Here is a 26819-nt window from a genome sequence, read left to right on the forward strand (position 1 = left end):
TCACTACAGAAAAGAGTGAGCCCATGCTGCCTTCTGCCATGAGATTGCTTGCAAAGGTGGGAGTTTCAGTTGTCGAGAGACGCTTCTGAGACGTGCAGTCGTGGCCGAGTGGTTAAGGCGTCTGACTTGAAATCAGATTCCCTCTGGGAGCGTAGGTTCGAGTCCTGCCGACTGCGGAAATTTTCTCGCTCTCAGAAGATGGACGTTCAGCTGCATCCTAGCAGTTGCGTCACTACTAAACACGTGGGCCGCCAGCAAGGTGCAGTGTTCTTGGCTCCAGGGTGCAGCGCTACAGTCGTGCCCAGAAGCCACAGCTCATCTCCTCGTCTCACAACCGTCCACCAGGTGTCAGTGCAAGTGTCGCCTCTCTGGGCAGTGCAGATGTGATTATTTTAGCTTGCAGACGATGACGTGTAGCAATTAATGAGCAAACGCAAGTCAAACGTTTTACCGCGTGTATCTGCTAGATACTGCCTCACACACGTTGGAGAGGCTCACTCCTTCCTCTGCCTCGTTCTCTGCACACTAGTTGCACGTGGCATCGATATAGCACAGCTTTTCTAGCGTCAGCGAAGTCAATATTACATGAATCGAGTCGACATGTTTGCTAGTTACGACGATGGAAGCAGAAGAAATGTGTGTGGTACTTTACTGCATCTGCTGTTCGCCTTTCGGCGTCCCTGTGTTCTTTCAGACGAAGATGACTGTGAAATTGACAACGGGGCAGACGTGCAAAAGAGGGGCGCTGTACGTCAGCCGAAATAGCTCAGTTGGGAGAGCGTTAGACTGAAGATCTAAAGGTCCCTGGTTCGATCCCGGGTTTCGGCATGGCTTCGTTTTGCAGCCGACGCCAATGGAATTGCTCTGACTTTGTGATAATGTAACTAGAGCCGAGAACGGACATGACTCTCTTCTGTAACTGTTCTGGTTGTCTAGTGCTTGCCATAAGAGGAACACAGTAGGCAACTCTCTGAGAAGTAAGAAAATAAAAAAACGTCCTACCGACTGCGTTCCCTGTTTTGTGCCAGGAGGTGAAGAACGTCTCCAGCGGAACCGTGAAATGAGCGAAAACGTGGGAAACATTGCATTCGAAGTGCTTGTGAATTTTCCAATTGCCCGATGAGTGTCGACAAAACACGTAAATCCTCTACTCCAACGTATGAGACGTAACGACTGCTGCAGTTTGTTTTTGCATCGTGTGTCAACATTGTTCGATGGTCTGTTACGAGCTTTGCGCGATAAGTTTGCAGACAGCATTCAGGCGACGTTTAACTACTAACAGCTCCATGCAGCGATTGCACAACAGTAAAGGACATGAGTCAATGTGTCGTTGTGCATCGTGAGATGTTTCATCAGGCGTTGTGAGCCCGGATAGCTCAGTCGGTAGAGCATTAGGCTTTTAACCTAAGGGTCCAGGGTTCAAGTCCCTGTTCGGGCGGAAATTTTAATAATTTGGTAGCGTTTCCTCTGGTAGTGGTGGAAACACTACGGAAAAGAATGCAGCAACGCCGTTTTCTGACACCACAGTGCTTTAAACGGTTCAATTTGCACGTGTCGGGAGAACGCTGCGTTCGGGGCAGCCGTGGCCGAGTGGTTAAGGCGTCTGACTCGAAAGTAGTTTCGAATCCCGCCGGCTGCGTGCGATTCTGCGTAAAGAGCAGCAAATACTTTCACACGCATGAATGAGCGTGCAAACCAATGACGCCATTCTAAACAAGACGAAAATTTCCGTTTAAGAATGCTGAGTTTCACGACGGCCGCTGCTTCCTGTGCCTACCGGTCCACCTCGCACTGACGATGTGACTGCAGGAAGCCGTCGCAGGCCCACGAGTGCGCCCCCGTCATTTTCTCGCGCCTTCGCCGAGTTCGTGAGTACACACACGTGCTTGAAATTGTTGGACAGAGCGAAGGTTCATTCCTTTTTAGGAATTGCAATTCAATCAGTCGAGTGCGGCAAAAGCAATGGCGCCGCGTTTCTTTTCAATGATCTCGCAGCTACTTGCAAGTATGTCCATCCCTTAAGACGCCAGAAAACTAGCGTCAGCGGCGCGTCAGTGGGAAGTCGGTGAAGTCGCCATTGGAGCCACAAGCCAGCAATTACGACATGCGAATCACTCGCACACGACGCAGCTGTATGACAATGCTCGTGCGTGGGTGCGGATAGCTCAGTCGGTAGAGCGTTAGGTTTTCAACCAAAGGGTCCTGGGTTCTAGTCCCTGTCGGGGCGAAAATTAATACACTTTCGTAACGTCTAATGTGCTGGCAGTGGAATCACTACAGAAAAGAGTGAGCCCATGCTGCCTTCTGCCATGAGATTGCTTGCAAAGGTGGGAGTTTCAGTTGTCGAGAGACGCTTCTGAGACGTGCAGTCGTGGCCGAGTGGTTAAGGCGTCTGACTTGAAATCAGATTCCCTCTGGGAGCGTAGGTTCGAGTCCTGCCGACTGCGGAAATTTTCTCGCTCTCAGAAGATGGACGTTCAGCTGCATCCTAGCAGTTGCGTCACTACTAAACACGTGGGCCGCCAGCAAGGTGCAGTGTTCTTGGCTCCAGGGTGCAGCGCTACAGTCGTGCCCAGAAGCCACAGCTCATCTCCTCGTCTCACAACCGTCCACCAGGTGTCAGTGCAAGTGTCGCCTCTCTGGGCAGTGCAGATGTGATTATTTTAGCTTGCAGACGATGACGTGTAGCAATTAATGAGCAAACGCAAGTCAAACGTTTTACCGCGTGTATCTGCTAGATACTGCCTCACACACGTTGGAGAGGCTCACTCCTTCCTCTGCCTCGTTCTCTGCACACTAGTTGCACGTGGCATCGATATAGCACAGCTTTTCTAGCGTCAGCGAAGTCAATATTACATGAATCGAGTCGACATGTTTGCTAGTTACGACGATGGAAGCAGAAGAAATGTGTGTGGTACTTTACTGCATCTGCTGTTCGCCTTTCGGCGTCCCTGTGTTCTTTCAGACGAAGATGACTGTGAAATTGACAACGGGGCAGACGTGCAAAAGAGGGGCGCTGTACGTCAGCCGAAATAGCTCAGTTGGGAGAGCGTTAGACTGAAGATCTAAAGGTCCCTGGTTCGATCCCGGGTTTCGGCATGGCTTCGTTTTGCAGCCGACGCCAATGGAATTGCTCTGACTTTGTGATAATGTAACTAGAGCCGAGAACGGACATGACTCTCTTCTGTAACTGTTCTGGTTGTCTAGTGCTTGCCATAAGAGGAACACAGTAGGCAACTCTCTGAGAAGTAAGAAAATAAAAAAACGTCCTACCGACTGCGTTCCCTGTTTTGTGCCAGGAGGTGAAGAACGTCTCCAGCGGAACCGTGAAATGAGCGAAAACGTGGGAAACATTGCATTCGAAGTGCTTGTGAATTTTCCAATTGCCCGATGAGTGTCGACAAAACACGTAAATCCTCTACTCCAACGTATGAGACGTAACGACTGCTGCAGTTTGTTTTTGCATCGTGTGTCAACATTGTTCGATGGTCTGTTACGAGCTTTGCGCGATAAGTTTGCAGACAGCATTCAGGCGACGTTTAACTACTAACAGCTCCATGCAGCGATTGCACAACAGTAAAGGACATGAGTCAATGTGTCGTTGTGCATCGTGAGATGTTTCATCAGGCGTTGTGAGCCCGGATAGCTCAGTCGGTAGAGCATTAGGCTTTTAACCTAAGGGTCCAGGGTTCAAGTCCCTGTTCGGGCGGAAATTTTAATAATTTGGTAGCGTTTCCTCTGGTAGTGGTGGAAACACTACGGAAAAGAATGCAGCAACGCCGTTTTCTGACACCACAGTGCTTTAAACGGTTCAATTTGCACGTGTCGGGAGAACGCTGCGTTCGGGGCAGCCGTGGCCGAGTGGTTAAGGCGTCTGACTCGAAAGTAGTTTCGAATCCCGCCGGCTGCGTGCGATTCTGCGTAAAGAGCAGCAAATACTTTCACACGCATGAATGAGCGTGCAAACCAATGACGCCATTCTAAACAAGACGAAAATTTCCGTTTAAGAATGCTGAGTTTCACGACGGCCGCTGCTTCCTGTGCCTACCGGTCCACCTCGCACTGACGATGTGACTGCAGGAAGCCGTCGCAGGCCCACGAGTGCGCCCCCGTCATTTTCTCGCGCCTTCGCCGAGTTCGTGAGTACACACACGTGCTTGAAATTGTTGGACAGAGCGAAGGTTCATTCCTTTTTAGGAATTGCAATTCAATCAGTCGAGTGCGGCAAAAGCAATGGCGCCGCGTTTCTTTTCAATGATCTCGCAGCTACTTGCAAGTATGTCCATCCCTTAAGACGCCAGAAAACTAGCGTCAGCGGCGCGTCAGTGGGAAGTCGGTGAAGTCGCCATTGGAGCCACAAGCCAGCAATTACGACATGCGAATCACTCGCACACGACGCAGCTGTATGACAATGCTCGTGCGTGGGTGCGGATAGCTCAGTCGGTAGAGCGTTAGGTTTTCAACCAAAGGGTCCTGGGTTCTAGTCCCTGTCGGGGCGAAAATTAATACACTTTCGTAACGTCTAATGTGCTGGCAGTGGAATCACTACAGAAAAGAGTGAGCCCATGCTGCCTTCTGCCATGAGATTGCTTGCAAAGGTGGGAGTTTCAGTTGTCGAGAGACGCTTCTGAGACGTGCAGTCGTGGCCGAGTGGTTAAGGCGTCTGACTTGAAATCAGATTCCCTCTGGGAGCGTAGGTTCGAGTCCTGCCGACTGCGGAAATTTTCTCGCTCTCAGAAGATGGACGTTCAGCTGCATCCTAGCAGTTGCGTCACTACTAAACACGTGGGCCGCCAGCAAGGTGCAGTGTTCTTGGCTCCAGGGTGCAGCGCTACAGTCGTGCCCAGAAGCCACAGCTCATCTCCTCGTCTCACAACCGTCCACCAGGTGTCAGTGCAAGTGTCGCCTCTCTGGGCAGTGCAGATGTGATTATTTTAGCTTGCAGACGATGACGTGTAGCAATTAATGAGCAAACGCAAGTCAAACGTTTTACCGCGTGTATCTGCTAGATACTGCCTCACACACGTTGGAGAGGCTCACTCCTTCCTCTGCCTCGTTCTCTGCACACTAGATGCACGTGGCATCGATATAGCACAGCTTTTCTAGCGTCAGCGAAGTCAATATTACATGAATCGAGTCGACATGTTTGCTAGTTACGACGATGGAAGCAGAAGAAATGTGTGTGGTACTTTACTGCATCTGCTGTTCGCCTTTCGGCGTCCCTGTGTTCTTTCAGACGAAGATGACTGTGAAATTGACAACGGGGCAGACGTGCAAAAGAGGGGCGCTGTACGTCAGCCGAAATAGCTCAGTTGGGAGAGCGTTAGACTGAAGATCTAAAGGTCCCTGGTTCGATCCCGGGTTTCGGCATGGCTTCGTTTTGCAGCCGACGCCAATGGAATTGCTCTGACTTTGTGATAATGTAACTAGAGCCGAGAACGGACATGACTCTCTTCTGTAACTGTTCTGGTTGTCTAGTGCTTGCCATAAGAGGAACACAGTAGGCAACTCTCTGAGAAGTAAGAAAATAAAAAAACGTCCTACCGACTGCGTTCCCTGTTTTGTGCCAGGAGGTGAAGAACGTCTCCAGCGGAACCGTGAAATGAGCGAAAACGTGGGAAACATTGCATTCGAAGTGCTTGTGAATTTTCCAATTGCCCGATGAGTGTCGACAAAACACGTAAATCCTCTACTCCAACGTATGAGACGTAACGACTGCTGCAGTTTGTTTTTGCATCGTGTGTCAACATTGTTCGATGGTCTGTTACGAGCTTTGCGCGATAAGTTTGCAGACAGCATTCAGGCGACGTTTAACTACTAACAGCTCCATGCAGCGATTGCACAACAGTAAAGGACATGAGTCAATGTGTCGTTGTGCATCGTGAGATGTTTCATAAGGCGTTGTGAGCCCGGATAGCTCAGTCGGTAGAGCATTAGGCTTTTAACCTAAGGGTCCAGGGTTCAAGTCCCTGTTCGGGCGGAAATTTTAATAATTTGGTAGCGTTTCCTCTGGTAGTGGTGGAAACACTACGGAAAAGAATGCAGCAACGCCGTTTTCTGACACCACAGTGCTTTAAACGGTTCAATTTGCACGTGTCGGGAGAACGCTGCGTTCGGGGCAGCCGTGGCCGAGTGGTTAAGGCGTCTGACTCGAAAGTAGTTTCGAATCCCGCCGGCTGCGTGCGATTCTGCGTAAAGAGCAGCAAATACTTTCACACGCATGAATGAGCGTGCAAACCAATGACGCCATTCTAAACAAGACGAAAATTTCCGTTTAAGAATGCTGAGTTTCACGACGGCCGCTGCTTCCTGTGCCTACCGGTCCACCTCGCACTGACGATGTGACTGCAGGAAGCCGTCGCAGGCCCACGAGTGCGCCCCCGTCATTTTCTCGCGCCTTCGCCGAGTTCGTGAGTACACACACGTGCTTGAAATTGTTGGACAGAGCGAAGGTTCATTCCTTTTTAGGAATTGCAATTCAATCAGTCGAGTGCGGCAAAAGCAATGGCGCCGCGTTTCTTTTCAATGATCTCGCAGCTACTTGCAAGTATGTCCATCCCTTAAGACGCCAGAAAACTAGCGTCAGCGGCGCGTCAGTGGGAAGTCGGTGAAGTCGCCATTGGAGCCACAAGCCAGCAATTACGACATGCGAATCACTCGCACACGACGCAGCTGTATGACAATGCTCGTGCGTGGGTGCGGATAGCTCAGTCGGTAGAGCGTTAGGTTTTCAACCAAAGGGTCCTGGGTTCTAGTCCCTGTCGGGGCGAAAATTAATACACTTTCGTAACGTCTAATGTGCTGGCAGTGGAATCACTACAGAAAAGAGTGAGCCCATGCTGCCTTCTGCCATGAGATTGCTTGCAAAGGTGGGAGTTTCAGTTGTCGAGAGACGCTTCTGAGACGTGCAGTCGTGGCCGAGTGGTTAAGGCGTCTGACTTGAAATCAGATTCCCTCTGGGAGCGTAGGTTCGAGTCCTGCCGACTGCGGAAATTTTCTCGCTCTCAGAAGATGGACGTTCAGCTGCATCCTAGCAGTTGCGTCACTACTAAACACGTGGGCCGCCAGCAAGGTGCAGTGTTCTTGGCTCCAGGGTGCAGCGCTACAGTCGTGCCCAGAAGCCACAGCTCATCTCCTCGTCTCACAACCGTCCACCAGGTGTCAGTGCAAGTGTCGCCTCTCTGGGCAGTGCAGATGTGATTATTTTAGCTTGCAGACGATGACGTGTAGCAATTAATGAGCAAACGCAAGTCAAACGTTTTACCGCGTGTATCTGCTAGATACTACCTCACACACGTTGGAGAGGCTCACTCCTTCCTCTGCCTCGTTCTCTGCACACTAGTTGCACGTGGCATCGATATAGCACAGCTTTTCTAGCATCAGCGAAGTCAATATTACATGAATCGAGTCGACATGTTTGCTAGTTACGACGATGGAAGCAGAAGAAATGTGTGTGGTACTTTACTGCATCTGCTGTTCGCCTTTCGGCGTCCCTGTGTTCTTTCAGACGAAGATGACTGTGAAATTGACAACGGGGCAGACGTGCAAAAGAGGGGCGCTGTACGTCAGCCGAAATAGCTCAGTTGGGAGAGCGTTAGACTGAAGATCTAAAGGTCCCTGGTTCGATCCCGGGTTTCGGCATGGCTTCGTTTTGCAGCCGACGCCAATGGAATTGCTCTGACTTTGTGATAATGTAACTAGAGCCGAGAACGGACATGACTCTCTTCTGTAACTGTTCTGGTTGTCTAGTGCTTGCCATAAGAGGAACACAGTAGGCAACTCTCTGAGAAGTAAGAAAATAAAAAAACGTCCTACCGACTGCGTTCCCTGTTTTGTGCCAGGAGGTGAAGAACGTCTCCAGCGGAACCGTGAAATGAGCGAAAACGTGGGAAACATTGCATTCGAAGTGCTTGTGAATTTTCCAATTGCCCGATGAGTGTCGACAAAACACGTAAATCCTCTACTCCAACGTATGAGACGTAACGACTGCTGCAGTTTGTTTTTGCATCGTGTGTCAACATTGTTCGATGGTCTGTTACGAGCTTTGCGCGATAAGTTTGCAGACAGCATTCAGGCGACGTTTAACTACTAACAGCTCCATGCAGCGATTGCACAACAGTAAAGGACATGAGTCAATGTGTCGTTGTGCATCGTGAGATGTTTCATAAGGCGTTGTGAGCCCGGATAGCTCAGTCGGTAGAGCATTAGGCTTTTAACCTAAGGGTCCAGGGTTCAAGTCCCTGTTCGGGCGGAAATTTTAATAATTTGGTAGCGTTTCCTCTGGTAGTGGTGGAAACACTACGGAAAAGAATGCAGCAACGCCGTTTTCTGACACCACAGTGCTTTAAACGGTTCAATTTGCACGTGTCGGGAGAACGCTGCGTTCGGGGCAGCCGTGGCCGAGTGGTTAAGGCGTCTGACTCGAAAGTAGTTTCGAATCCCGCCGGCTGCGTGCGATTCTGCGTAAAGAGCAGCAAATACTTTCACACGCATGAATGAGCGTGCAAACCAATGACGCCATTCTAAACAAGACGAAAATTTCCGTTTAAGAATGCTGAGTTTCACGACGGCCGCTGCTTCCTGTGCCTACCGGTCCACCTCGCACTGACGATGTGACTGCAGGAAGCCGTCGCAGGCCCACGAGTGCGCCCCCGTCATTTTCTCGCGCCTTCGCCGAGTTCGTGAGTACACACACGTGCTTGAAATTGTTGGACAGAGCGAAGGTTCATTCCTTTTTAGGAATTGCAATTCAATCAGTCGAGTGCGGCAAAAGCAATGGCGCCGCGTTTCTTTTCAATGATCTCGCAGCTACTTGCAAGTATGTCCATCCCTTAAGACGCCAGAAAACTAGCGTCAGCGGCGCGTCAGTGGGAAGTCGGTGAAGTCGCCATTGGAGCCACAAGCCAGCAATTACGACATGCGAATCACTCGCACACGACGCAGCTGTATGACAATGCTCGTGCGTGGGTGCGGATAGCTCAGTCGGTAGAGCGTTAGGTTTTCAACCAAAGGGTCCTGGGTTCTAGTCCCTGTCGGGGCGAAAATTAATACACTTTCGTAACGTCTAATGTGCTGGCAGTGGAATCACTACAGAAAAGAGTGAGCCCATGCTGCCTTCTGCCATGAGATTGCTTGCAAAGGTGGGAGTTTCAGTTGTCGAGAGACGCTTCTGAGACGTGCAGTCGTGGCCGAGTGGTTAAGGCGTCTGACTTGAAATCAGATTCCCTCTGGGAGCGTAGGTTCGAGTCCTGCCGACTGCGGAAATTTTCTCGCTCTCAGAAGATGGACGTTCAGCTGCATCCTAGCAGTTGCGTCACTACTAAACACGTGGGCCGCCAGCAAGGTGCAGTGTTCTTGGCTCCAGGGTGCAGCGCTACAGTCGTGCCCAGAAGCCACAGCTCATCTCCTCGTCTCACAACCGTCCACCAGGTGTCAGTGCAAGTGTCGCCTCTCTGGGCAGTGCAGATGTGATTATTTTAGCTTGCAGACGATGACGTGTAGCAATTAATGAGCAAACGCAAGTCAAACGTTTTACCGCGTGTATCTGCTAGATACTACCTCACACACGTTGGAGAGGCTCACTCCTTCCTCTGCCTCGTTCTCTGCACACTAGTTGCACGTGGCATCGATATAGCACAGCTTTTCTAGCATCAGCGAAGTCAATATTACATGAATCGAGTCGACATGTTTGCTAGTTACGACGATGGAAGCAGAAGAAATGTGTGTGGTACTTTACTGCATCTGCTGTTCGCCTTTCGGCGTCCCTGTGTTCTTTCAGACGAAGATGACTGTGAAATTGACAACGGGGCAGACGTGCAAAAGAGGGGCGCTGTACGTCAGCCGAAATAGCTCAGTTGGGAGAGCGTTAGACTGAAGATCTAAAGGTCCCTGGTTCGATCCCGGGTTGCGGCACGGCTTCGTTTTGCAGCCGACGCCAATGGAATTGCTCTGACTTTGTGATAATGTAACTAGAGCCGAGAACGGACATGACTCTCTTCTGTAACTGTTCTGGTTGTCTAGTGCTTGCCATAAGAGGAACACAGTAGGCAACTCTCTGAGAAGTAAGAAAATAAAAAAACGTCCTACCGACTGCGTTCCCTGTTTTGTGCCAGGAGGTGAAGAACGTCTCCAGCGGAACCGTGAAATGAGCGAAAACGTGGGAAACATTGCATTCGAAGTGCTTGTGAATTTTCCAATTGCCCGATGAGTGTCGACAAAACACGTAAATCCTCTACTCCAACGTATGAGACGTAACGACTGCTGCAGTTTGTTTTTGCATCGTGTGTCAACATTGTTCGATGGTCTGTTACGAGCTTTGCGCGATAAGTTTGCAGACAGCATTCAGGCGACGTTTAACTACTAACAGCTCCATGCAGCGATTGCACAACAGTAAAGGACATGAGTCAATGTGTCGTTGTGCATCGTGAGATGTTTCATAAGGCGTTGTGAGCCCGGATAGCTCAGTCGGTAGAGCATTAGGCTTTTAACCTAAGGGTCCAGGGTTCAAGTCCCTGTTCGGGCGGAAATTTTAATAATTTGGTAGCGTTTCCTCTGGTAGTGGTGGAAACACTACGGAAAAGAATGCAGCAACGCCGTTTTCTGACACCACAGTGCTTTAAACGGTTCAATTTGCACGTGTCGGGAGAACGCTGCGTTCGGGGCAGCCGTGGCCGAGTGGTTAAGGCGTCTGACTCGAAAGTAGTTTCGAATCCCGCCGGCTGCGTGCGATTCTGCGTAAAGAGCAGCAAATACTTTCACACGCATGAATGAGCGTGCAAACCAATGACGCCATTCTAAACAAGACGAAAATTTCCGTTTAAGAATGCTGAGTTTCACGACGGCCGCTGCTTCCTGTGCCTACCGGTCCACCTCGCACTGACGATGTGACTGCAGGAAGCCGTCGCAGGCCCACGAGTGCGCCCCCGTCATTTTCTCGCGCCTTCGCCGAGTTCGTGAGTACACACACGTGCTTGAAATTGTTGGACAGAGCGAAGGTTCATTCCTTTTTAGGAATTGCAATTCAATCAGTCGAGTGCGGCAAAAGCAATGGCGCCGCGTTTCTTTTCAATGATCTCGCAGCTACTTGCAAGTATGTCCATCCCTTAAGACGCCAGAAAACTAGCGTCAGCGGCGCGTCAGTGGGAAGTCGGTGAAGTCGCCATTGGAGCCACAAGCCAGCAATTACGACATGCGAATCACTCGCACACGACGCAGCTGTATGACAATGCTCGTGCGTGGGTGCGGATAGCTCAGTCGGTAGAGCGTTAGGTTTTCAACCAAAGGGTCCTGGGTTCTAGTCCCTGTCGGGGCGAAAATTAATACACTTTCGTAACGTCTAATGTGCTGGCAGTGGAATCACTACAGAAAAGAGTGAGCCCATGCTGCCTTCTGCCATGAGATTGCTTGCAAAGGTGGGAGTTTCAGTTGTCGAGAGACGCTTCTGAGACGTGCAGTCGTGGCCGAGTGGTTAAGGCGTCTGACTTGAAATCAGATTCCCTCTGGGAGCGTAGGTTCGAGTCCTGCCGACTGCGGAAATTTTCTCGCTCTCAGAAGATGGACGTTCAGCTGCATCCTAGCAGTTGCGTCACTACTAAACACGTGGGCCGCCAGCAAGGTGCAGTGTTCTTGGCTCCAGGGTGCAGCGCTACAGTCGTGCCCAGAAGCCACAGCTCATCTCCTCGTCTCACAACCGTCCACCAGGTGTCAGTGCAAGTGTCGCCTCTCTGGGCAGTGCAGATGTGATTATTTTAGCTTGCAGACGATGACGTGTAGCAATTAATGAGCAAACGCAAGTCAAACGTTTTACCGCGTGTATCTGCTAGATACTGCCTCACACACGTTGGAGAGGCTCACTCCTTCCTCTGCCTCGTTCTCTGCACACTAGATGCACGTGGCATCGATATAGCACAGCTTTTCTAGCGTCAGCGAAGTCAATATTACATGAATCGAGTCGACATGTTTGCTAGTTACGACGATGGAAGCAGAAGAAATGTGTGTGGTACTTTACTGCATCTGCTGTTCGCCTTTCGGCGTCCCTGTGTTCTTTCAGACGAAGATGACTGTGAAATTGACAACGGGGCAGACGTGCAAAAGAGGGGCGCTGTACGTCAGCCGAAATAGCTCAGTTGGGAGAGCGTTAGACTGAAGATCTAAAGGTCCCTGGTTCGATCCCGGGTTTCGGCATGGCTTCGTTTTGCAGCCGACGCCAATGGAATTGCTCTGACTTTGTGATAATGTAACTAGAGCCGAGAACGGACATGACTCTCTTCTGTAACTGTTCTGGTTGTCTAGTGCTTGCCATAAGAGGAACACAGTAGGCAACTCTCTGAGAAGTAAGAAAATAAAAAAACGTCCTACCGACTGCGTTCCCTGTTTTGTGCCAGGAGGTGAAGAACGTCTCCAGCGGAACCGTGAAATGAGCGAAAACGTGGGAAACATTGCATTCGAAGTGCTTGTGAATTTTCCAATTGCCCGATGAGTGTCGACAAAACACGTAAATCCTCTACTCCAACGTATGAGACGTAACGACTGCTGCAGTTTGTTTTTGCATCGTGTGTCAACATTGTTCGATGGTCTGTTACGAGCTTTGCGCGATAAGTTTGCAGACAGCATTCAGGCGACGTTTAACTACTAACAGCTCCATGCAGCGATTGCACAACAGTAAAGGACATGAGTCAATGTGTCGTTGTGCATCGTGAGATGTTTCATAAGGCGTTGTGAGCCCGGATAGCTCAGTCGGTAGAGCATTAGGCTTTTAACCTAAGGGTCCAGGGTTCAAGTCCCTGTTCGGGCGGAAATTTTAATAATTTGGTAGCGTTTCCTCTGGTAGTGGTGGAAACACTACGGAAAAGAATGCAGCAACGCCGTTTTCTGACACCACAGTGCTTTAAACGGTTCAATTTGCACGTGTCGGGAGAACGCTGCGTTCGGGGCAGCCGTGGCCGAGTGGTTAAGGCGTCTGACTCGAAAGTAGTTTCGAATCCCGCCGGCTGCGTGCGATTCTGCGTAAAGAGCAGCAAATACTTTCACACGCATGAATGAGCGTGCAAACCAATGACGCCATTCTAAACAAGACGAAAATTTCCGTTTAAGAATGCTGAGTTTCACGACGGCCGCTGCTTCCTGTGCCTACCGGTCCACCTCGCACTGACGATGTGACTGCAGGAAGCCGTCGCAGGCCCACGAGTGCGCCCCCGTCATTTTCTCGCGCCTTCGCCGAGTTCGTGAGTACACACACGTGCTTGAAATTGTTGGACAGAGCGAAGGTTCATTCCTTTTTAGGAATTGCAATTCAATCAGTCGAGTGCGGCAAAAGCAATGGCGCCGCGTTTCTTTTCAATGATCTCGCAGCTACTTGCAAGTATGTCCATCCCTTAAGACGCCAGAAAACTAGCGTCAGCGGCGCGTCAGTGGGAAGTCGGTGAAGTCGCCATTGGAGCCACAAGCCAGCAATTACGACATGCGAATCACTCGCACACGACGCAGCTGTATGACAATGCTCGTGCGTGGGTGCGGATAGCTCAGTCGGTAGAGCGTTAGGTTTTCAACCAAAGGGTCCTGGGTTCTAGTCCCTGTCGGGGCGAAAATTAATACACTTTCGTAACGTCTAATGTGCTGGCAGTGGAATCACTACAGAAAAGAGTGAGCCCATGCTGCCTTCTGCCATGAGATTGCTTGCAAAGGTGGGAGTTTCAGTTGTCGAGAGACGCTTCTGAGACGTGCAGTCGTGGCCGAGTGGTTAAGGCGTCTGACTTGAAATCAGATTCCCTCTGGGAGCGTAGGTTCGAGTCCTGCCGACTGCGGAAATTTTCTCGCTCTCAGAAGATGGACGTTCAGCTGCATCCTAGCAGTTGCGTCACTACTAAACACGTGGGCCGCCAGCAAGGTGCAGTGTTCTTGGCTCCAGGGTGCAGCGCTACAGCCGTGCCCAGAAGCCACAGCTCATCTCCTCGTCTCACAACCGTCCACCAGGTGTCAGTGCAAGTGTCGCCTCTCTGGGCAGTGCAGATGTGATTATTTTAGCTTGCAGACGATGACGTGTAGCAATTAATGAGCAAACGCAAGTCAAACGTTTTACCGCGTGTATCTGCTAGATACTGCCTCACACACGTTGGAGAGGCTCACTCCTTCCTCTGCCTCGTTCTCTGCACACTAGATGCACGTGGCATCGATATAGCACAGCTTTTCTAGCGTCAGCGAAGTCAATATTACATGAATCGAGTCGACATGTTTGCTAGTTACGACGATGGAAGCAGAAGAAATGTGTGTGGTACTTTACTGCATCTGCTGTTCGCCTTTCGGCGTCCCTGTGTTCTTTCAGACGAAGATGACTGTGAAATTGACAACGGGGCAGACGTGCAAAAGAGGGGCGCTGTACGTCAGCCGAAATAGCTCAGTTGGGAGAGCGTTAGACTGAAGATCTAAAGGTCCCTGGTTCGATCCCGGGTTTCGGCATGGCTTCGTTTTGCAGCCGACGCCAATGGAATTGCTCTGACTTTGTGATAATGTAACTAGAGCCGAGAACGGACATGACTCTCTTCTGTAACTGTTCTGGTTGTCTAGTGCTTGCCATAAGAGGAACACAGTAGGCAACTCTCTGAGAAGTAAGAAAATAAAAAAACGTCCTACCGACTGCGTTCCCTGTTTTGTGCCAGGAGGTGAAGAACGTCTCCAGCGGAACCGTGAAATGAGCGAAAACGTGGGAAACATTGCATTCGAAGTGCTTGTGAATTTTCCAATTGCCCGATGAGTGTCGACAAAACACGTAAATCCTCTACTCCAACGTATGAGACGTAACGACTGCTGCAGTTTGTTTTTGCATCGTGTGTCAACATTGTTCGATGGTCTGTTACGAGCTTTGCGCGATAAGTTTGCAGACAGCATTCAGGCGACGTTTAACTACTAACAGCTCCATGCAGCGATTGCACAACAGTAAAGGACATGAGTCAATGTGTCGTTGTGCATCGTGAGATGTTTCATAAGGCGTTGTGAGCCCGGATAGCTCAGTCGGTAGAGCATTAGGCTTTTAACCTAAGGGTCCAGGGTTCAAGTCCCTGTTCGGGCGGAAATTTTAATAATTTGGTAGCGTTTCCTCTGGTAGTGGTGGAAACACTACGGAAAAGAATGCAGCAACGCCGTTTTCTGACACCACAGTGCTTTAAACGGTTCAATTTGCACGTGTCGGGAGAACGCTGCGTTCGGGGCAGCCGTGGCCGAGTGGTTAAGGCGTCTGACTCGAAAGTAGTTTCGAATCCCGCCGGCTGCGTGCGATTCTGCGTAAAGAGCAGCAAATACTTTCACACGCATGAATGAGCGTGCAAACCAATGACGCCATTCTAAACAAGACGAAAATTTCCGTTTAAGAATGCTGAGTTTCACGACGGCCGCTGCTTCCTGTGCCTACCGGTCCACCTCGCACTGACGATGTGACTGCAGGAAGCCGTCGCAGGCCCACGAGTGCGCCCCCGTCATTTTCTCGCGCCTTCGCCGAGTTCGTGAGTACACACACGTGCTTGAAATTGTTGGACAGAGCGAAGGTTCATTCCTTTTTAGGAATTGCAATTCAATCAGTCGAGTGCGGCAAAAGCAATGGCGCCGCGTTTCTTTTCAATGATCTCGCAGCTACTTGCAAGTATGTCCATCCCTTAAGACGCCAGAAAACTAGCGTCAGCGGCGCGTCAGTGGGAAGTCGGTGAAGTCGCCATTGGAGCCACAAGCCAGCAATTACGACATGCGAATCACTCGCACACGACGCAGCTGTATGACAATGCTCGTGCGTGGGTGCGGATAGCTCAGTCGGTAGAGCGTTAGGTTTTCAACCAAAGGGTCCTGGGTTCTAGTCCCTGTCGGGGCGAAAATTAATACACTTTCGTAACGTCTAATGTGCTGGCAGTGGAATCACTACAGAAAAGAGTGAGCCCATGCTGCCTTCTGCCATGAGATTGCTTGCAAAGGTGGTAGTTTCAGTTGTCGAGAGACGCTTCTGAGACGTGCAGTCGTGGCCGAGTGGTTAAGGCGTCTGACTTGAAATCAGATTCCCTCTGGGAGCGTAGGTTCGAGTCCTGCCGACTGCGGAAATTTTCTCGCTCTCAGAAGATGGACGTTCAGCTGCATCCTAGCAGTTGCGTCACTACTAAACACGTGGGCCGCCAGCAAGGTGCAGTGTTCTTGGCTCCAGGGTGCAGCGCTACAGCCGTGCCCAGAAGCCACAGCTCATCTCCTCGTCTCACAACCGTCCACCAGGTGTCAGTGCAAGTGTCGCCTCTCTGGGCAGTGCAGATGTGATTATTTTAGCTTGCAGACGATGACGTGTAGCAATTAATGAGCAAACGCAAGTCAAACGTTTTACCGCGTGTATCTGCTAGATACTGCCTCACACACGTTGGAGAGGCTCACTCCTTCCTCTGCCTCGTTCTCTGCACACTAGATGCACGTGGCATCGATATAGCACAGCTTTTCTAGCGTCAGCGAAGTCAATATTACATGAATCGAGTCGACATGTTTGCTAGTTACGACGATGGAAGCAGAAGAAATGTGTGTGGTACTTTACTGCATCTGCTGTTCGCCTTTCGGCGTCCCTGTGTTCTTTCAGACGAAGATGACTGTGAAATTGACAACGGGGCAGACGTGCAAAAGAGGGGCGCTGTACGTCAGCCGAAATAGCTCAGTTGGGAGAGCGTTAGACTGAAGATCTAAAGGTCCCCGGTTCGATCCCGGGTTTCGGCATGGCTTCGTTTTGCAGCCGACGCCAATGGAATTGCTCTGACTTTGTGATAATGTAACTAGAGCCGAGAACGGACATGACTCTCTTCTGTAACTGTTCTGGTTGTCTAGTGCTTGCCATAAGAGGAACACAGTAGGCAACTCTCTGAGAAGTAAGAAAATAAAAAAACGTCCTACCGACTGCGTTCCCTGTTTTGTGCCAGGAGGTGAAGAACGTCTCCAGCGGAACCGTGAAATGAGCGAAAACGTGGGAAACATTGCATTCGAAGTGCTTGTGAATTTTCCAATTGCCCGATGAGTGTCGACAAAACACGTAAATCCTCTACTCCAACGTATGAGACGTAACGACTGCTGCAGTTTGTTTTTGCATCGTGTGTCAACATTGTTCGATGGTCTGTTACGAGCTTTGCGCGATAAGTTTGCAGACAGCATTCAGGCGACGTTTAACTACTAACAGCTCCATGCAGCGATTGCACAACAGTAAAGGACATGAGTCAATGTGTCGTTGTGCATCGTGAGATGTTTCATAAGGCGTTGTGAGCCCGGATAGCTCAGTCGGTAGAGCATTAGGCTTTTAACCTAAGGGTCCAGGGTTCAAGTCCCTGTTCGGGCGGAAATTTTAATAATTTGGTAGCGTTTCCTCTGGTAGTGGTGGAAACACTACGGAAAAGAATGCAGCAACGCCGTTTTCTGACACCACAGTGCTTTAAACGGTTCAATTTGCACGTGTCGGGAGAACGCTGCGTTCGGGGCAGCCGTGGCCGAGTGGTTAAGGCGTCTGACTCGAAAGTAGTTTCGAATCCCGCCGGCTGCGTGCGATTCTGCGTAAAGAGCAGCAAATACTTTCACACGCATGAATGAGCGTGCAAACCAATGACGCCATTCTAAACAAGACGAAAATTTCCGTTTAAGAATGCTGAGTTTCACGACGGCCGCTGCTTCCTGTGCCTACCGGTCCACCTCGCACTGACGATGTGACTGCAGGAAGCCGTCGCAGGCCCACGAGTGCGCCCCCGTCATTTTCTCGCGCCTTCGCCGAGTTCGTGAGTACACACACGTGCTTGAAATTGTTGGACAGAGCGAAGGTTCATTCCTTTTTAGGAATTGCAATTCAATCAGTCGAGTGCGGCAAAAGCAATGGCGCCGCGTTTCTTTTCAATGATCTCGCAGCTACTTGCAAGTATGTCCATCCCTTAAGACGCCAGAAAACTAGCGTCAGCGGCGCGTCAGTGGGAAGTCGGTGAAGTCGCCATTGGAGCCACAAGCCAGCAATTACGACATGCGAATCACTCGCACACGACGCAGCTGTATGACAATGCTCGTGCGTGGGTGCGGATAGCTCAGTCGGTAGAGCGTTAGGTTTTCAACCAAAGGGTCCTGGGTTCTAGTCCCTGTCGGGGCGAAAATTAATACACTTTCGTAACGTCTAATGTGCTGGCAGTGGAATCACTACAGAAAAGAGTGAGCCCATGCTGCCTTCTGCCATGAGATTGCTTGCAAAGGTGGGAGTTTCAGTTGTCGAGAGACGCTTCTGAGACGTGCAGTCGTGGCCGAGTGGTTAAGGCGTCTGACTTGAAATCAGATTCCCTCTGGGAGCGTAGGTTCGAGTCCTGCCGACTGCGGAAATTTTCTCGCTCTCAGAAGATGAACGTTCAGCTGCATCCTAGCAGTTGCGTCACTACTAAACACGTGGGCCGCCAGCAAGGTGCAGTGTTCTTGGCTCCAGGGTGCAGCGCTACAGTCGTGCCCAGAAGCCACAGCTCATCTCCTCGTCTCACAACCGTCCACCAGGTGTCAGTGCAAGTGTCGCCTCTCTGGGCAGTGCAGATGTGATTATTTTAGCTTGCAGACGATGACGTGTAGCAATTAATGAGCAAACGCAAGTCAAACGTTTTACCGCGTGTATCTGCTAGATACTGCCTCACACACGTTGGAGAGGCTCACTCCTTCCTCTGCCTCGTTCTCTGCACACTAGTTGCACGTGGCATCGATATAGCACAGCTTTTCTAGCGTCAGCGAAGTCAATATTACATGAATCGAGTCGACATGTTTGCTAGTTACGACGATGGAAGCAGAAGAAATGTGTGTGGTACTTTACTGCATCTGCTGTTCGCCTTTCGGCGTCCCTGTGTTCTTTCAGACGAAGATGACTGTGAAATTGACAACGGGGCAGACGTGCAAAAGAGGGGCGCTGTACGTCAGCCGAAATAGCTCAGTTGGGAGAGCGTTAGACTGAAGATCTAAAGGTCCCTGGTTCGATCCCGGGTTTCGGCACGGCTTCGTTTTGCAGCCGACGCCAATGGAATTGCTCTGACTTTGTGATAATGTAACTAGAGCCGAGAACGGACATGACTCTCTTCTGTAACTGTTCTGGTTGTCTAGTGCTTGCCATAAGAGGAACACAGTAGGCAACTCTATGAGAAGTAAGAAAATAAAAAAACGTCCTACCGACTGCGTTCCCTGTTTTGTGCCAGGAGGTGAAGAACGTCTCCAGCGGAACCGTGAAATGAGCGAAAACGTGGGAAACATTGCATTCGAAGTGCTTGTGAATTTTCCAATTGCCCGATGAGTGTCGACAAAACACGTAAATCCTCTACTCCAACGTATGAGACGTAACGACTGCTGCAGTTTGTTTTTGCATCGTGTGTCAACATTGTTCGATGGTCTGTTACGAGCTTTGCGCGATAAGTTTGCAGACAGCATTCAGGCGACGTTTAACTACTAACAGCTCCATGCAGCGATTGCACAACAGTAAAGGACATGAGTCAATGTGTCGTTGTGCATCGTGAGATGTTTCATAAGGCGTTGTGAGCCCGGATAGCTCAGTCGGTAGAGCATTAGGCTTTTAACCTAAGGGTCCAGCTTTCAAGTCCCTGTTCGGGCGGAAATTTTAATAATTTGGTAGCGTTTCCTCTGGTAGTGGTGGAAACACTACGGAAAAGAATGCAGCAACGCCGTTTTCTGACACCACAGTGCTTTAAACGGTTCAATTTGCACGTGTCGGGAGAACGCTGCGTTCGGGGCAGCCGTGGCCGAGTGGTTAAGGCGTCTGACTCGAAAGTAGTTTCGAATCCCGCCGGCTGCGTGCGATTCTGCGTAAAGAGCAGCAAATACTTTCACACGCATGAATGAGCGTGCAAACCAATGACGCCATTCTAAACAAGACGAAAATTTCCGTTTAAGAATGCTGAGTTTCACGACGGCCGCTGCTTCCTGTGCCTACCGGTCCACCTCGCACTGACGATGTGACTGCAGGAAGCCGTCGCAGGCCCACGAGTGCGCCCCCGTCATTTTCTCGCGCCTTCGCCGAGTTCGTGAGTACACACACGTGCTTGAAATTGTTGGACAGAGCGAAGGTTCATTCCTTTTTAGGAATTGCAATTCAATCAGTCGAGTGCGGCAAAAGCAATGGCGCCGCGTTTCTTTTCAATGATCTCGCAGCTACTTGCAAGTATGTCCATCCCTTAAGACGCCAGAAAACTAGCGTCAGCGGCGCGTCAGTGGGAAGTCGGTGAAGTCGCCATTGGAGCCACAAGCCAGCAATTACGACATGCGAATCACTCGCACACGACGCAGCTGTATGACAATGCTCGTGCGTGGGTGCGGATAGCTCAGTCGGTAGAGCGTTAGGTTTTCAACCAAAGGGTCCTGGGTTCTAGTCCCTGTCGGGGCGAAAATTAATACACTTTCGTAACGTCTAATGTGCTGGCAGTGGAATCACTACAGAAAAGAGTGAGCCCATGCTGCCTTCTGCCATGAGATTGCTTGCAAAGGTGGGAGTTTCAGTTGTCGAGAGACGCTTCTGAGACGTGCAGTCGTGGCCGAGTGGTTAAGGCGTCTGACTTGAAATCAGATTCCCTCTGGGAGCGTAGGTTCGAGTCCTGCCGACTGCGGAAATTTTCTCGCTCTCAGAAGATGGACGTTCAGCTGCATCCTAGCAGTTGCGTCACTACTAAACACGTGGGCCGCCAGCAAGGTGCAGTGTTCTTGGCTCCAGGGTGCAGCGCTACAGTCGTGCCCAGAAGCCACAGCTCATCTCCTCGTCTCACAACCGTCCACCAGGTGTCAGTGCAAGTGTCGCCTCTCTGGGCAGTGCAGATGTGATTATTTTAGCTTGCAGACGATGACGTGTAGCAATTAATGAGCAAACGCAAGTCAAACGTTTTACCGCGTGTATCTGCTAGATACTGCCTCACACACGTTGGAGAGGCTCACTCCTTCCTCTGCCTCGTTCTCTGCACACTAGATGCACGTGGCATCGATATAGCACAGCTTTTCTAGCGTCAGCGAAGTCAATATTACATGAATCGAGTCGACATGTTTGCTAGTTACGACGATGGAAGCAGAAGAAATGTGTGTGGTACTTTACTGCATCTGCTGTTCGCCTTTCGGCGTCCCTGTGTTCTTTCAGACGAAGATGACTGTGAAATTGACAACGGGGCAGACGTGCAAAAGAGGGGCGCTGTACGTCAGCCGAAATAGCTCAGTTGGGAGAGCGTTAGACTGAAGATCTAAAGGTCCCTGGTTCGATCCCGGGTTTCGGCATGGCTTCGTTTTGCAGCCGACGCCAATGGAATTGCTCTGACTTTGTGATAATGTAACTAGAGCCGAGAACGGACATGACTCTCTTCTGTAACTGTTCTGGTTGTCTAGTGCTTGCCATAAGAGGAACACAGTAGGCAACTCTCTGAGAAGTAAGAAAATAAAAAAACGTCCTACCGACTGCGTTCCCTGTTTTGTGCCAGGAGGTGAAGAACGTCTCCAGCGGAACCGTGAAATGAGCGAAAACGTGGGAAACATTGCATTCGAAGTGCTTGTGAATTTTCCAATTGCCCGATGAGTGTCGACAAAACACGTAAATCCTCTACTCCAACGTATGAGACGTAACGACTGCTGCAGTTTGTTTTTGCATCGTGTGTCAACATTGTTCGATGGTCTGTTACGAGCTTTGCGCGATAAGTTTGCAGACAGCATTCAGGCGACGTTTAACTACTAACAGCTCCATGCAGCGATTGCACAACAGTAAAGGACATGAGTCAATGTGTCGTTGTGCATCGTGAGATGTTTCATAAGGCGTTGTGAGCCCGGATAGCTCAGTCGGTAGAGCATTAGGCTTTTAACCTAAGGGTCCAGGGTTCAAGTCCCTGTTCGGGCGGAAATTTTAATAATTTGGTAGCGTTTCCTCTGGTAGTGGTGGAAACACTACGGAAAAGAATGCAGCAACGCCGTTTTCTGACACCACAGTGCTTTAAACGGTTCAATTTGCACGTGTCGGGAGAACGCTGCGTTCGGGGCAGCCGTGGCCGAGTGGTTAAGGCGTCTGACTCGAAAGTAGTTTCGAATCCCGCCGGCTGCGTGCGATTCTGCGTAAAGAGCAGCAAATACTTTCACACGCATGAATGAGCGTGCAAACCAATGACGCCATTCTAAACAAGACGAAAATTTCCGTTTAAGAATGCTGAGTTTCACGACGGCCGCTGCTTCCTGTGCCTACCGGTCCACCTCGCACTGACGATGTGACTGCAGGAAGCCGTCGCAGGCCCACGAGTGCGCCCCCGTCATTTTCTCGCGCCTTCGCCGAGTTCGTGAGTACACACACGTGCTTGAAATTGTTGGACAGAGCGAAGGTTCATTCCTTTTTAGGAATTGCAATTCAATCAGTCGAGTGCGGCAAAAGCAATGGCGCCGCGTTTCTTTTCAATGATCTCGCAGCTACTTGCAAGTATGTCCATCCCTTAAGACGCCAGAAAACTAGCGTCAGCGGCGCGTCAGTGGGAAGTCGGTGAAGTCGCCATTGGAGCCACAAGCCAGCAATTACGACATGCGAATCACTCGCACACGACGCAGCTGTATGACAATGCTCGTGCGTGGGTGCGGATAGCTCAGTCGGTAGAGCGTTAGGTTTTCAACCAAAGGGTCCTGGGTTCTAGTCCCTGTCGGGGCGAAAATTAATACACTTTCGTAACGTCTAATGTGCTGGCAGTGGAATCACTACAGAAAAGAGTGAGCCCATGCTGCCTTCTGCCATGAGATTGCTTGCAAAGGTGGTAGTTTCAGTTGTCGAGAGACGCTTCTGAGACGTGCAGTCGTGGCCGAGTGGTTAAGGCGTCTGACTTGAAATCAGATTCCCTCTGGGAGCGTAGGTTCGAGTCCTGCCGACTGCGGAAATTTTCTCGCTCTCAGAAGATGGACGTTCAGCTGCATCCTAGCAGTTGCGTCACTACTAAACACGTGGGCCGCCAGCAAGGTGCAGTGTTCTTGGCTCCAGGGTGCAGCGCTACAGTCGTGCCCAGAAGCCACAGCTCATCTCCTCGTCTCACAACCGTCCACCAGGTGTCAGTGCAAGTGTCGCCTCTTTGGGCAGTGCAGATGTGATTATTTTAGCTTGCAGACGATGACGTGTAGCAATTAATGAGCAAACGCAAGTCAAACGTTTTACCGCGTGTATCTGCTAGATACTGCCTCACACACGTTGGAGAGGCTCACTCCTTCCTCTGCCTCGTTCTCTGCACACTAGTTGCACGTGGCATCGATATAGCACAGCTTTTCTAGCGTCAGCGAAGTCAATATTACATGAATCGAGTCGACATGTTTGCTAGTTACGACGATGGAAGCAGAAGAAATGTGTGTGGTACTTTACTGCATCTGCTGTTCGCCTTTCGGCGTCCCTGTGTTCTTTCAGACGAAGATGACTGTGAAATTGACAACGGGGCAGACGTGCAAAAGAGGGGCGCTGTACGTCAGCCGAAATAGCTCAGTTGGGAGAGCGTTAGACTGAAGATCTAAAGGTCCCTGGTTCGATCCCGGGTTTCGGCATGGCTTCGTTTTGCAGCCGACGCCAATGGAATTGCTCTGACTTTGTGATAATGTAACTAGAGCCGAGAACGGACATGACTCTCTTCTGTAACTGTTCTGGTTGTCTAGTGCTTGCCATAAGAGGAACACAGTAGGCAACTCTCTGAGAAGTAAGAAAATAAAAAAACGTCCTACCGACTGCGTTCCCTGTTTTGTGCCAGGAGGTGAAGAACGTCTCCAGCGGAACCGTGAAATGAGCGAAAACGTGGGAAACATTGCATTCGAAGTGCTTGTGAATTTTCCAATTGCCCGATGAGTGTCGACAAAACACGTAAATCCTCTACTCCAACGTATGAGACGTAACGACTGCTGCAGTTTGTTTTTGCATCGTGTGTCAACATTGTTCGATGGTCTGTTACGAGCTTTGCGCGATAAGTTTGCAGACAGCATTCAGGCGACGTTTAACTACTAACAGCTCCATGCAGCGATTGCACAACAGTAAAGGACATGAGTCAATGTGTCGTTGTGCATCGTGAGATGTTTCATAAGGCGTTGTGAGCCCGGATAGCTCAGTCGGTAGAGCATTAGGCTTTTAACCTAAGGGTCCAGGGTTCAAGTCCCTGTTCGGGCGGAAATTTTAATAATTTGGTAGCGTTTCCTCTGGTAGTGGTGGAAACACTACGGAAAAGAATGCAGCAACGCCGTTTTCTGACACCACAGTGCTTTAAACGGTTCAATTTGCACGTGTCGGGAGAACGCTGCGTTCGGGGCAGCCGTGGCCGAGTGGTTAAGGCGTCTGACTCGAAAGTAGTTTCGAATCCCGCCGGCTGCGTGCGATTCTGCGTAAAGAGCAGCAAATACTTTCACACGCATGAATGAGCGTGCAAACCAATGACGCCATTCTAAACAAGACGAAAATTTCCGTTTAAGAATGCTGAGTTCCACGACGGCCGCTGCTTCCTGTGCCTACCGGTCCACCTCGCACTGACGATGTGACTGCAGGAAGCCGTCGCAGGCCCACGAGTGCGCCCCCGTCATTTTCTCGCGCCTTCGCCGAGTTCGTGAGTACACACACGTGCTTGAAATTGTTGGACAGAGCGAAGGTTCATTCCTTTTTAGGAATTGCAATTCAATCAGTCGAGTGCGGCAAAAGCAATGGCGCCGCGTTTCTTTTCAATGATCTCTCAGCTACTTGCAAGTATGTCCATCCCTTAAGACGCCAGAAAACTAGCGTCAGCGGCGCGTCAGTGGGAAGTCGGTGAAGTCGCCATTGGAGCCACAAGCCAGCAATTACGACATGCGAATCACTCGCACACGACGCAGCTGTATGACAATGCTCGTGCGTGGGTGCGGATAGCTCAGTCGGTAGAGCGTTAGGTTTTCAACCAAAGGGTCCTGGGTTCTAGTCCCTGTCGGGGCGAAAATTAATACACTTTCGTAACGTCTAATGTGCTGGCAGTGGAATCACTACAGAAAAGAGTGAGCCCATGCTGCCTTCTGCCATGAGATTGCTTGCAAAGGTGGGAGTTTCAGTTGTCGAGAGACGCTTCTGAGACGTGCAGTCGTGGCCGAGTGGTTAAGGCGTCTGACTTGAAATCAGATTCCCTCTGGGAGCGTAGGTTCGAGTCCTGCCGACTGCGGAAATTTTCTCGCTCTCAGAAGATGGACGTTCAGCTGCATCCTAGCAGTTGCGTCACTACTAAACACGTGGGCCGCCAGCAAGGTGCAGTGTTCTTGGCTCCAGGGTGCAGCGCTACAGTCGTGCCCAGAAGCCACAGCTCATCTCCTCGTCTCACAACCGTCCACCAGGTGTCAGTGCAAGTGTCGCCTCTCTGGGCAGTGCAGATGTGATTATTTTAGCTTGCAGACGATGACGTGTAGCAATTAATGAGCAAACGCAAGTCAAACGTTTTACCGCGTGTATCTGCTAGATACTGCCTCACACACGTTGGAGAGGCTCACTCCTTCCTCTGCCTCGTTCTCTGCACACTAGTTGCACGTGGCATCGATATAGCACAGCTTTTCTAGCGTCAGCGAAGTCAATATTACATGAATCGAGTCGACATGTTTGCTAGTTACGACGATGGAAGCAGAAGAAATGTGTGTGGTACTTTACTGCATCTGCTGTTCGCCTTTCGGCGTCCCTGTGTTCTTTCAGACGAAGATGACTGTGAAATTGACAACGGGGCAGACGTGCAAAAGAGGGGCGCTGTACGTCAGCCGAAATAGCTCAGTTGGGAGAGCGTTAGACTGAAGATCTAAAGGTCCCTGGTTCGATCCCGGGTTTCGGCATGGCTTCGTTTTGCAGCCGACGCCAATGGAATTGCTCTGACTTTGTGATAATGTAACTAGAGCCGAGAACGGACATGACTCTCTTCTGTAACTGTTCTGGTTGTCTAGTGCTTGCCATAAGAGGAACACAGTAGGCAACTCTCTGAGAAGTAAGAAAATAAAAAAACGTCCTACCGACTGCGTTCCCTGTTTTGTGCCAGGAGGTGAAGAACGTCTCCAGCGGAACCGTGAAATGAGCGAAAACGTGGGAAACATTGCATTCGAAGTGCTTGTGAATTTTCCAATTGCCCGATGAGTGTCGACAAAACACGTAAATCCTCTACTCCAACGTATGAGACGTAACGACTGCTGCAGTTTGTTTTTGCATCGTGTGTCAACATTGTTCGATGGTCTGTTACGAGCTTTGCGCGATAAGTTTGCAGACAGCATTCAGGCGACGTTTAACTACTAACAGCTCCATGCAGCGATTGCACAACAGTAAAGGACATGAGTCAATGTGTCGTTGTGCATCGTGAGATGTTTCATAAGGCGTTGTGAGCCCGGATAGCTCAGTCGGTAGAGCATTAGGCTTTTAACCTAAGGGTCCAGGGTTCAAGTCCCTGTTCGGGCGGAAATTTTAATAATTTGGTAGCGTTTCCTCTGGTAGTGGTGGAAACACTACGGAAAAGAATGCAGCAACGCCGTTTTCTGACACCACAGTGCTTTAAACGGTTCAATTTGCACGTGTCGGGAGAACGCTGCGTTCGGGGCAGCCGTGGCCGAGTGGTTAAGGCGTCTGACTCGAAAGTAGTTTCGAATCCCGCCGGCTGCGTGCGATTCTGCGTAAAGAGCAGCAAATACTTTCACACGCATGAATGAGCGTGCAAACCAATGACGCCATTCTAAACAAGACGAAAATTTCCGTTTAAGAATGCTGAGTTTCACGACGGCCGCTGCTTCCTGTGCCTACCGGTCCACCTCGCACTGACGATGTGACTGCAGGAAGCCGTCGCAGGCCCACGAGTGCGCCC

General features: G+C 50.4%; 36 non-coding genes across 36 annotated transcripts; all 36 read left to right on the forward strand.

Moving 5' to 3' along the window:
• Positions 1 to 94: 94 nt before the first annotated feature.
• On the forward strand, positions 95 to 176 carry Trnas-uga (transfer RNA serine (anticodon UGA)). The gene has a single exon. It is a non-coding gene; the product is annotated as a tRNA-Ser (tRNA).
• A 579-nt stretch (positions 177 to 755) lies between these two features.
• Positions 756 to 828, forward strand: Trnaf-gaa (transfer RNA phenylalanine (anticodon GAA)). Its single transcript has one exon. It is a non-coding gene; the product is annotated as a tRNA-Phe (tRNA).
• Positions 829 to 1365: 537 nt separating this feature from the next.
• Positions 1366 to 1438, forward strand: Trnak-uuu (transfer RNA lysine (anticodon UUU)). The gene has a single exon. It is a non-coding gene; the product is annotated as a tRNA-Lys (tRNA).
• A 927-nt stretch (positions 1439 to 2365) lies between these two features.
• On the forward strand, positions 2366 to 2447 carry Trnas-uga (transfer RNA serine (anticodon UGA)). The gene has a single exon. It is a non-coding gene; the product is annotated as a tRNA-Ser (tRNA).
• A 579-nt stretch (positions 2448 to 3026) lies between these two features.
• Trnaf-gaa (transfer RNA phenylalanine (anticodon GAA)) lies at positions 3027 to 3099 on the forward strand. Its single transcript has one exon. It is a non-coding gene; the product is annotated as a tRNA-Phe (tRNA).
• Positions 3100 to 3636: 537 nt separating this feature from the next.
• Positions 3637 to 3709, forward strand: Trnak-uuu (transfer RNA lysine (anticodon UUU)). Its single transcript has one exon. It is a non-coding gene; the product is annotated as a tRNA-Lys (tRNA).
• Positions 3710 to 4636: 927 nt separating this feature from the next.
• Trnas-uga (transfer RNA serine (anticodon UGA)) lies at positions 4637 to 4718 on the forward strand. Its single transcript has one exon. It is a non-coding gene; the product is annotated as a tRNA-Ser (tRNA).
• Positions 4719 to 5297: 579 nt separating this feature from the next.
• Positions 5298 to 5370, forward strand: Trnaf-gaa (transfer RNA phenylalanine (anticodon GAA)). Its single transcript has one exon. It is a non-coding gene; the product is annotated as a tRNA-Phe (tRNA).
• Positions 5371 to 5907: 537 nt separating this feature from the next.
• Trnak-uuu (transfer RNA lysine (anticodon UUU)) lies at positions 5908 to 5980 on the forward strand. Its single transcript has one exon. It is a non-coding gene; the product is annotated as a tRNA-Lys (tRNA).
• A 927-nt stretch (positions 5981 to 6907) lies between these two features.
• On the forward strand, positions 6908 to 6989 carry Trnas-uga (transfer RNA serine (anticodon UGA)). The gene has a single exon. It is a non-coding gene; the product is annotated as a tRNA-Ser (tRNA).
• Positions 6990 to 7568: 579 nt separating this feature from the next.
• On the forward strand, positions 7569 to 7641 carry Trnaf-gaa (transfer RNA phenylalanine (anticodon GAA)). Its single transcript has one exon. It is a non-coding gene; the product is annotated as a tRNA-Phe (tRNA).
• A 537-nt stretch (positions 7642 to 8178) lies between these two features.
• On the forward strand, positions 8179 to 8251 carry Trnak-uuu (transfer RNA lysine (anticodon UUU)). The gene has a single exon. It is a non-coding gene; the product is annotated as a tRNA-Lys (tRNA).
• A 927-nt stretch (positions 8252 to 9178) lies between these two features.
• Positions 9179 to 9260, forward strand: Trnas-uga (transfer RNA serine (anticodon UGA)). Its single transcript has one exon. It is a non-coding gene; the product is annotated as a tRNA-Ser (tRNA).
• Positions 9261 to 9839: 579 nt separating this feature from the next.
• On the forward strand, positions 9840 to 9912 carry Trnaf-gaa (transfer RNA phenylalanine (anticodon GAA)). Its single transcript has one exon. It is a non-coding gene; the product is annotated as a tRNA-Phe (tRNA).
• A 537-nt stretch (positions 9913 to 10449) lies between these two features.
• On the forward strand, positions 10450 to 10522 carry Trnak-uuu (transfer RNA lysine (anticodon UUU)). Its single transcript has one exon. It is a non-coding gene; the product is annotated as a tRNA-Lys (tRNA).
• Positions 10523 to 11449: 927 nt separating this feature from the next.
• Positions 11450 to 11531, forward strand: Trnas-uga (transfer RNA serine (anticodon UGA)). The gene has a single exon. It is a non-coding gene; the product is annotated as a tRNA-Ser (tRNA).
• A 579-nt stretch (positions 11532 to 12110) lies between these two features.
• On the forward strand, positions 12111 to 12183 carry Trnaf-gaa (transfer RNA phenylalanine (anticodon GAA)). Its single transcript has one exon. It is a non-coding gene; the product is annotated as a tRNA-Phe (tRNA).
• A 537-nt stretch (positions 12184 to 12720) lies between these two features.
• Positions 12721 to 12793, forward strand: Trnak-uuu (transfer RNA lysine (anticodon UUU)). Its single transcript has one exon. It is a non-coding gene; the product is annotated as a tRNA-Lys (tRNA).
• Positions 12794 to 13720: 927 nt separating this feature from the next.
• Positions 13721 to 13802, forward strand: Trnas-uga (transfer RNA serine (anticodon UGA)). Its single transcript has one exon. It is a non-coding gene; the product is annotated as a tRNA-Ser (tRNA).
• Positions 13803 to 14381: 579 nt separating this feature from the next.
• Trnaf-gaa (transfer RNA phenylalanine (anticodon GAA)) lies at positions 14382 to 14454 on the forward strand. Its single transcript has one exon. It is a non-coding gene; the product is annotated as a tRNA-Phe (tRNA).
• Positions 14455 to 14991: 537 nt separating this feature from the next.
• On the forward strand, positions 14992 to 15064 carry Trnak-uuu (transfer RNA lysine (anticodon UUU)). The gene has a single exon. It is a non-coding gene; the product is annotated as a tRNA-Lys (tRNA).
• Positions 15065 to 15991: 927 nt separating this feature from the next.
• Positions 15992 to 16073, forward strand: Trnas-uga (transfer RNA serine (anticodon UGA)). Its single transcript has one exon. It is a non-coding gene; the product is annotated as a tRNA-Ser (tRNA).
• Positions 16074 to 16652: 579 nt separating this feature from the next.
• Trnaf-gaa (transfer RNA phenylalanine (anticodon GAA)) lies at positions 16653 to 16725 on the forward strand. The gene has a single exon. It is a non-coding gene; the product is annotated as a tRNA-Phe (tRNA).
• A 537-nt stretch (positions 16726 to 17262) lies between these two features.
• Positions 17263 to 17335, forward strand: Trnak-uuu (transfer RNA lysine (anticodon UUU)). The gene has a single exon. It is a non-coding gene; the product is annotated as a tRNA-Lys (tRNA).
• Positions 17336 to 18262: 927 nt separating this feature from the next.
• Trnas-uga (transfer RNA serine (anticodon UGA)) lies at positions 18263 to 18344 on the forward strand. The gene has a single exon. It is a non-coding gene; the product is annotated as a tRNA-Ser (tRNA).
• Positions 18345 to 18923: 579 nt separating this feature from the next.
• On the forward strand, positions 18924 to 18996 carry Trnaf-gaa (transfer RNA phenylalanine (anticodon GAA)). The gene has a single exon. It is a non-coding gene; the product is annotated as a tRNA-Phe (tRNA).
• Positions 18997 to 19533: 537 nt separating this feature from the next.
• Trnak-uuu (transfer RNA lysine (anticodon UUU)) lies at positions 19534 to 19606 on the forward strand. Its single transcript has one exon. It is a non-coding gene; the product is annotated as a tRNA-Lys (tRNA).
• A 927-nt stretch (positions 19607 to 20533) lies between these two features.
• Trnas-uga (transfer RNA serine (anticodon UGA)) lies at positions 20534 to 20615 on the forward strand. Its single transcript has one exon. It is a non-coding gene; the product is annotated as a tRNA-Ser (tRNA).
• Positions 20616 to 21194: 579 nt separating this feature from the next.
• Trnaf-gaa (transfer RNA phenylalanine (anticodon GAA)) lies at positions 21195 to 21267 on the forward strand. The gene has a single exon. It is a non-coding gene; the product is annotated as a tRNA-Phe (tRNA).
• Positions 21268 to 21804: 537 nt separating this feature from the next.
• Positions 21805 to 21877, forward strand: Trnak-uuu (transfer RNA lysine (anticodon UUU)). The gene has a single exon. It is a non-coding gene; the product is annotated as a tRNA-Lys (tRNA).
• A 927-nt stretch (positions 21878 to 22804) lies between these two features.
• Trnas-uga (transfer RNA serine (anticodon UGA)) lies at positions 22805 to 22886 on the forward strand. Its single transcript has one exon. It is a non-coding gene; the product is annotated as a tRNA-Ser (tRNA).
• A 579-nt stretch (positions 22887 to 23465) lies between these two features.
• On the forward strand, positions 23466 to 23538 carry Trnaf-gaa (transfer RNA phenylalanine (anticodon GAA)). Its single transcript has one exon. It is a non-coding gene; the product is annotated as a tRNA-Phe (tRNA).
• Positions 23539 to 24075: 537 nt separating this feature from the next.
• Trnak-uuu (transfer RNA lysine (anticodon UUU)) lies at positions 24076 to 24148 on the forward strand. The gene has a single exon. It is a non-coding gene; the product is annotated as a tRNA-Lys (tRNA).
• A 927-nt stretch (positions 24149 to 25075) lies between these two features.
• Trnas-uga (transfer RNA serine (anticodon UGA)) lies at positions 25076 to 25157 on the forward strand. Its single transcript has one exon. It is a non-coding gene; the product is annotated as a tRNA-Ser (tRNA).
• A 579-nt stretch (positions 25158 to 25736) lies between these two features.
• Positions 25737 to 25809, forward strand: Trnaf-gaa (transfer RNA phenylalanine (anticodon GAA)). Its single transcript has one exon. It is a non-coding gene; the product is annotated as a tRNA-Phe (tRNA).
• Positions 25810 to 26346: 537 nt separating this feature from the next.
• Trnak-uuu (transfer RNA lysine (anticodon UUU)) lies at positions 26347 to 26419 on the forward strand. Its single transcript has one exon. It is a non-coding gene; the product is annotated as a tRNA-Lys (tRNA).
• Positions 26420 to 26819: the final 400 nt, after the last annotated feature.

Source organism: Schistocerca gregaria, unplaced genomic scaffold (genome assembly GCF_023897955.1).
Source record: "Schistocerca gregaria isolate iqSchGreg1 unplaced genomic scaffold, iqSchGreg1.2 ptg000445l, whole genome shotgun sequence".
NCBI classification, from domain to species: Eukaryota; Metazoa; Arthropoda; class Insecta; order Orthoptera; family Acrididae; genus Schistocerca; species Schistocerca gregaria.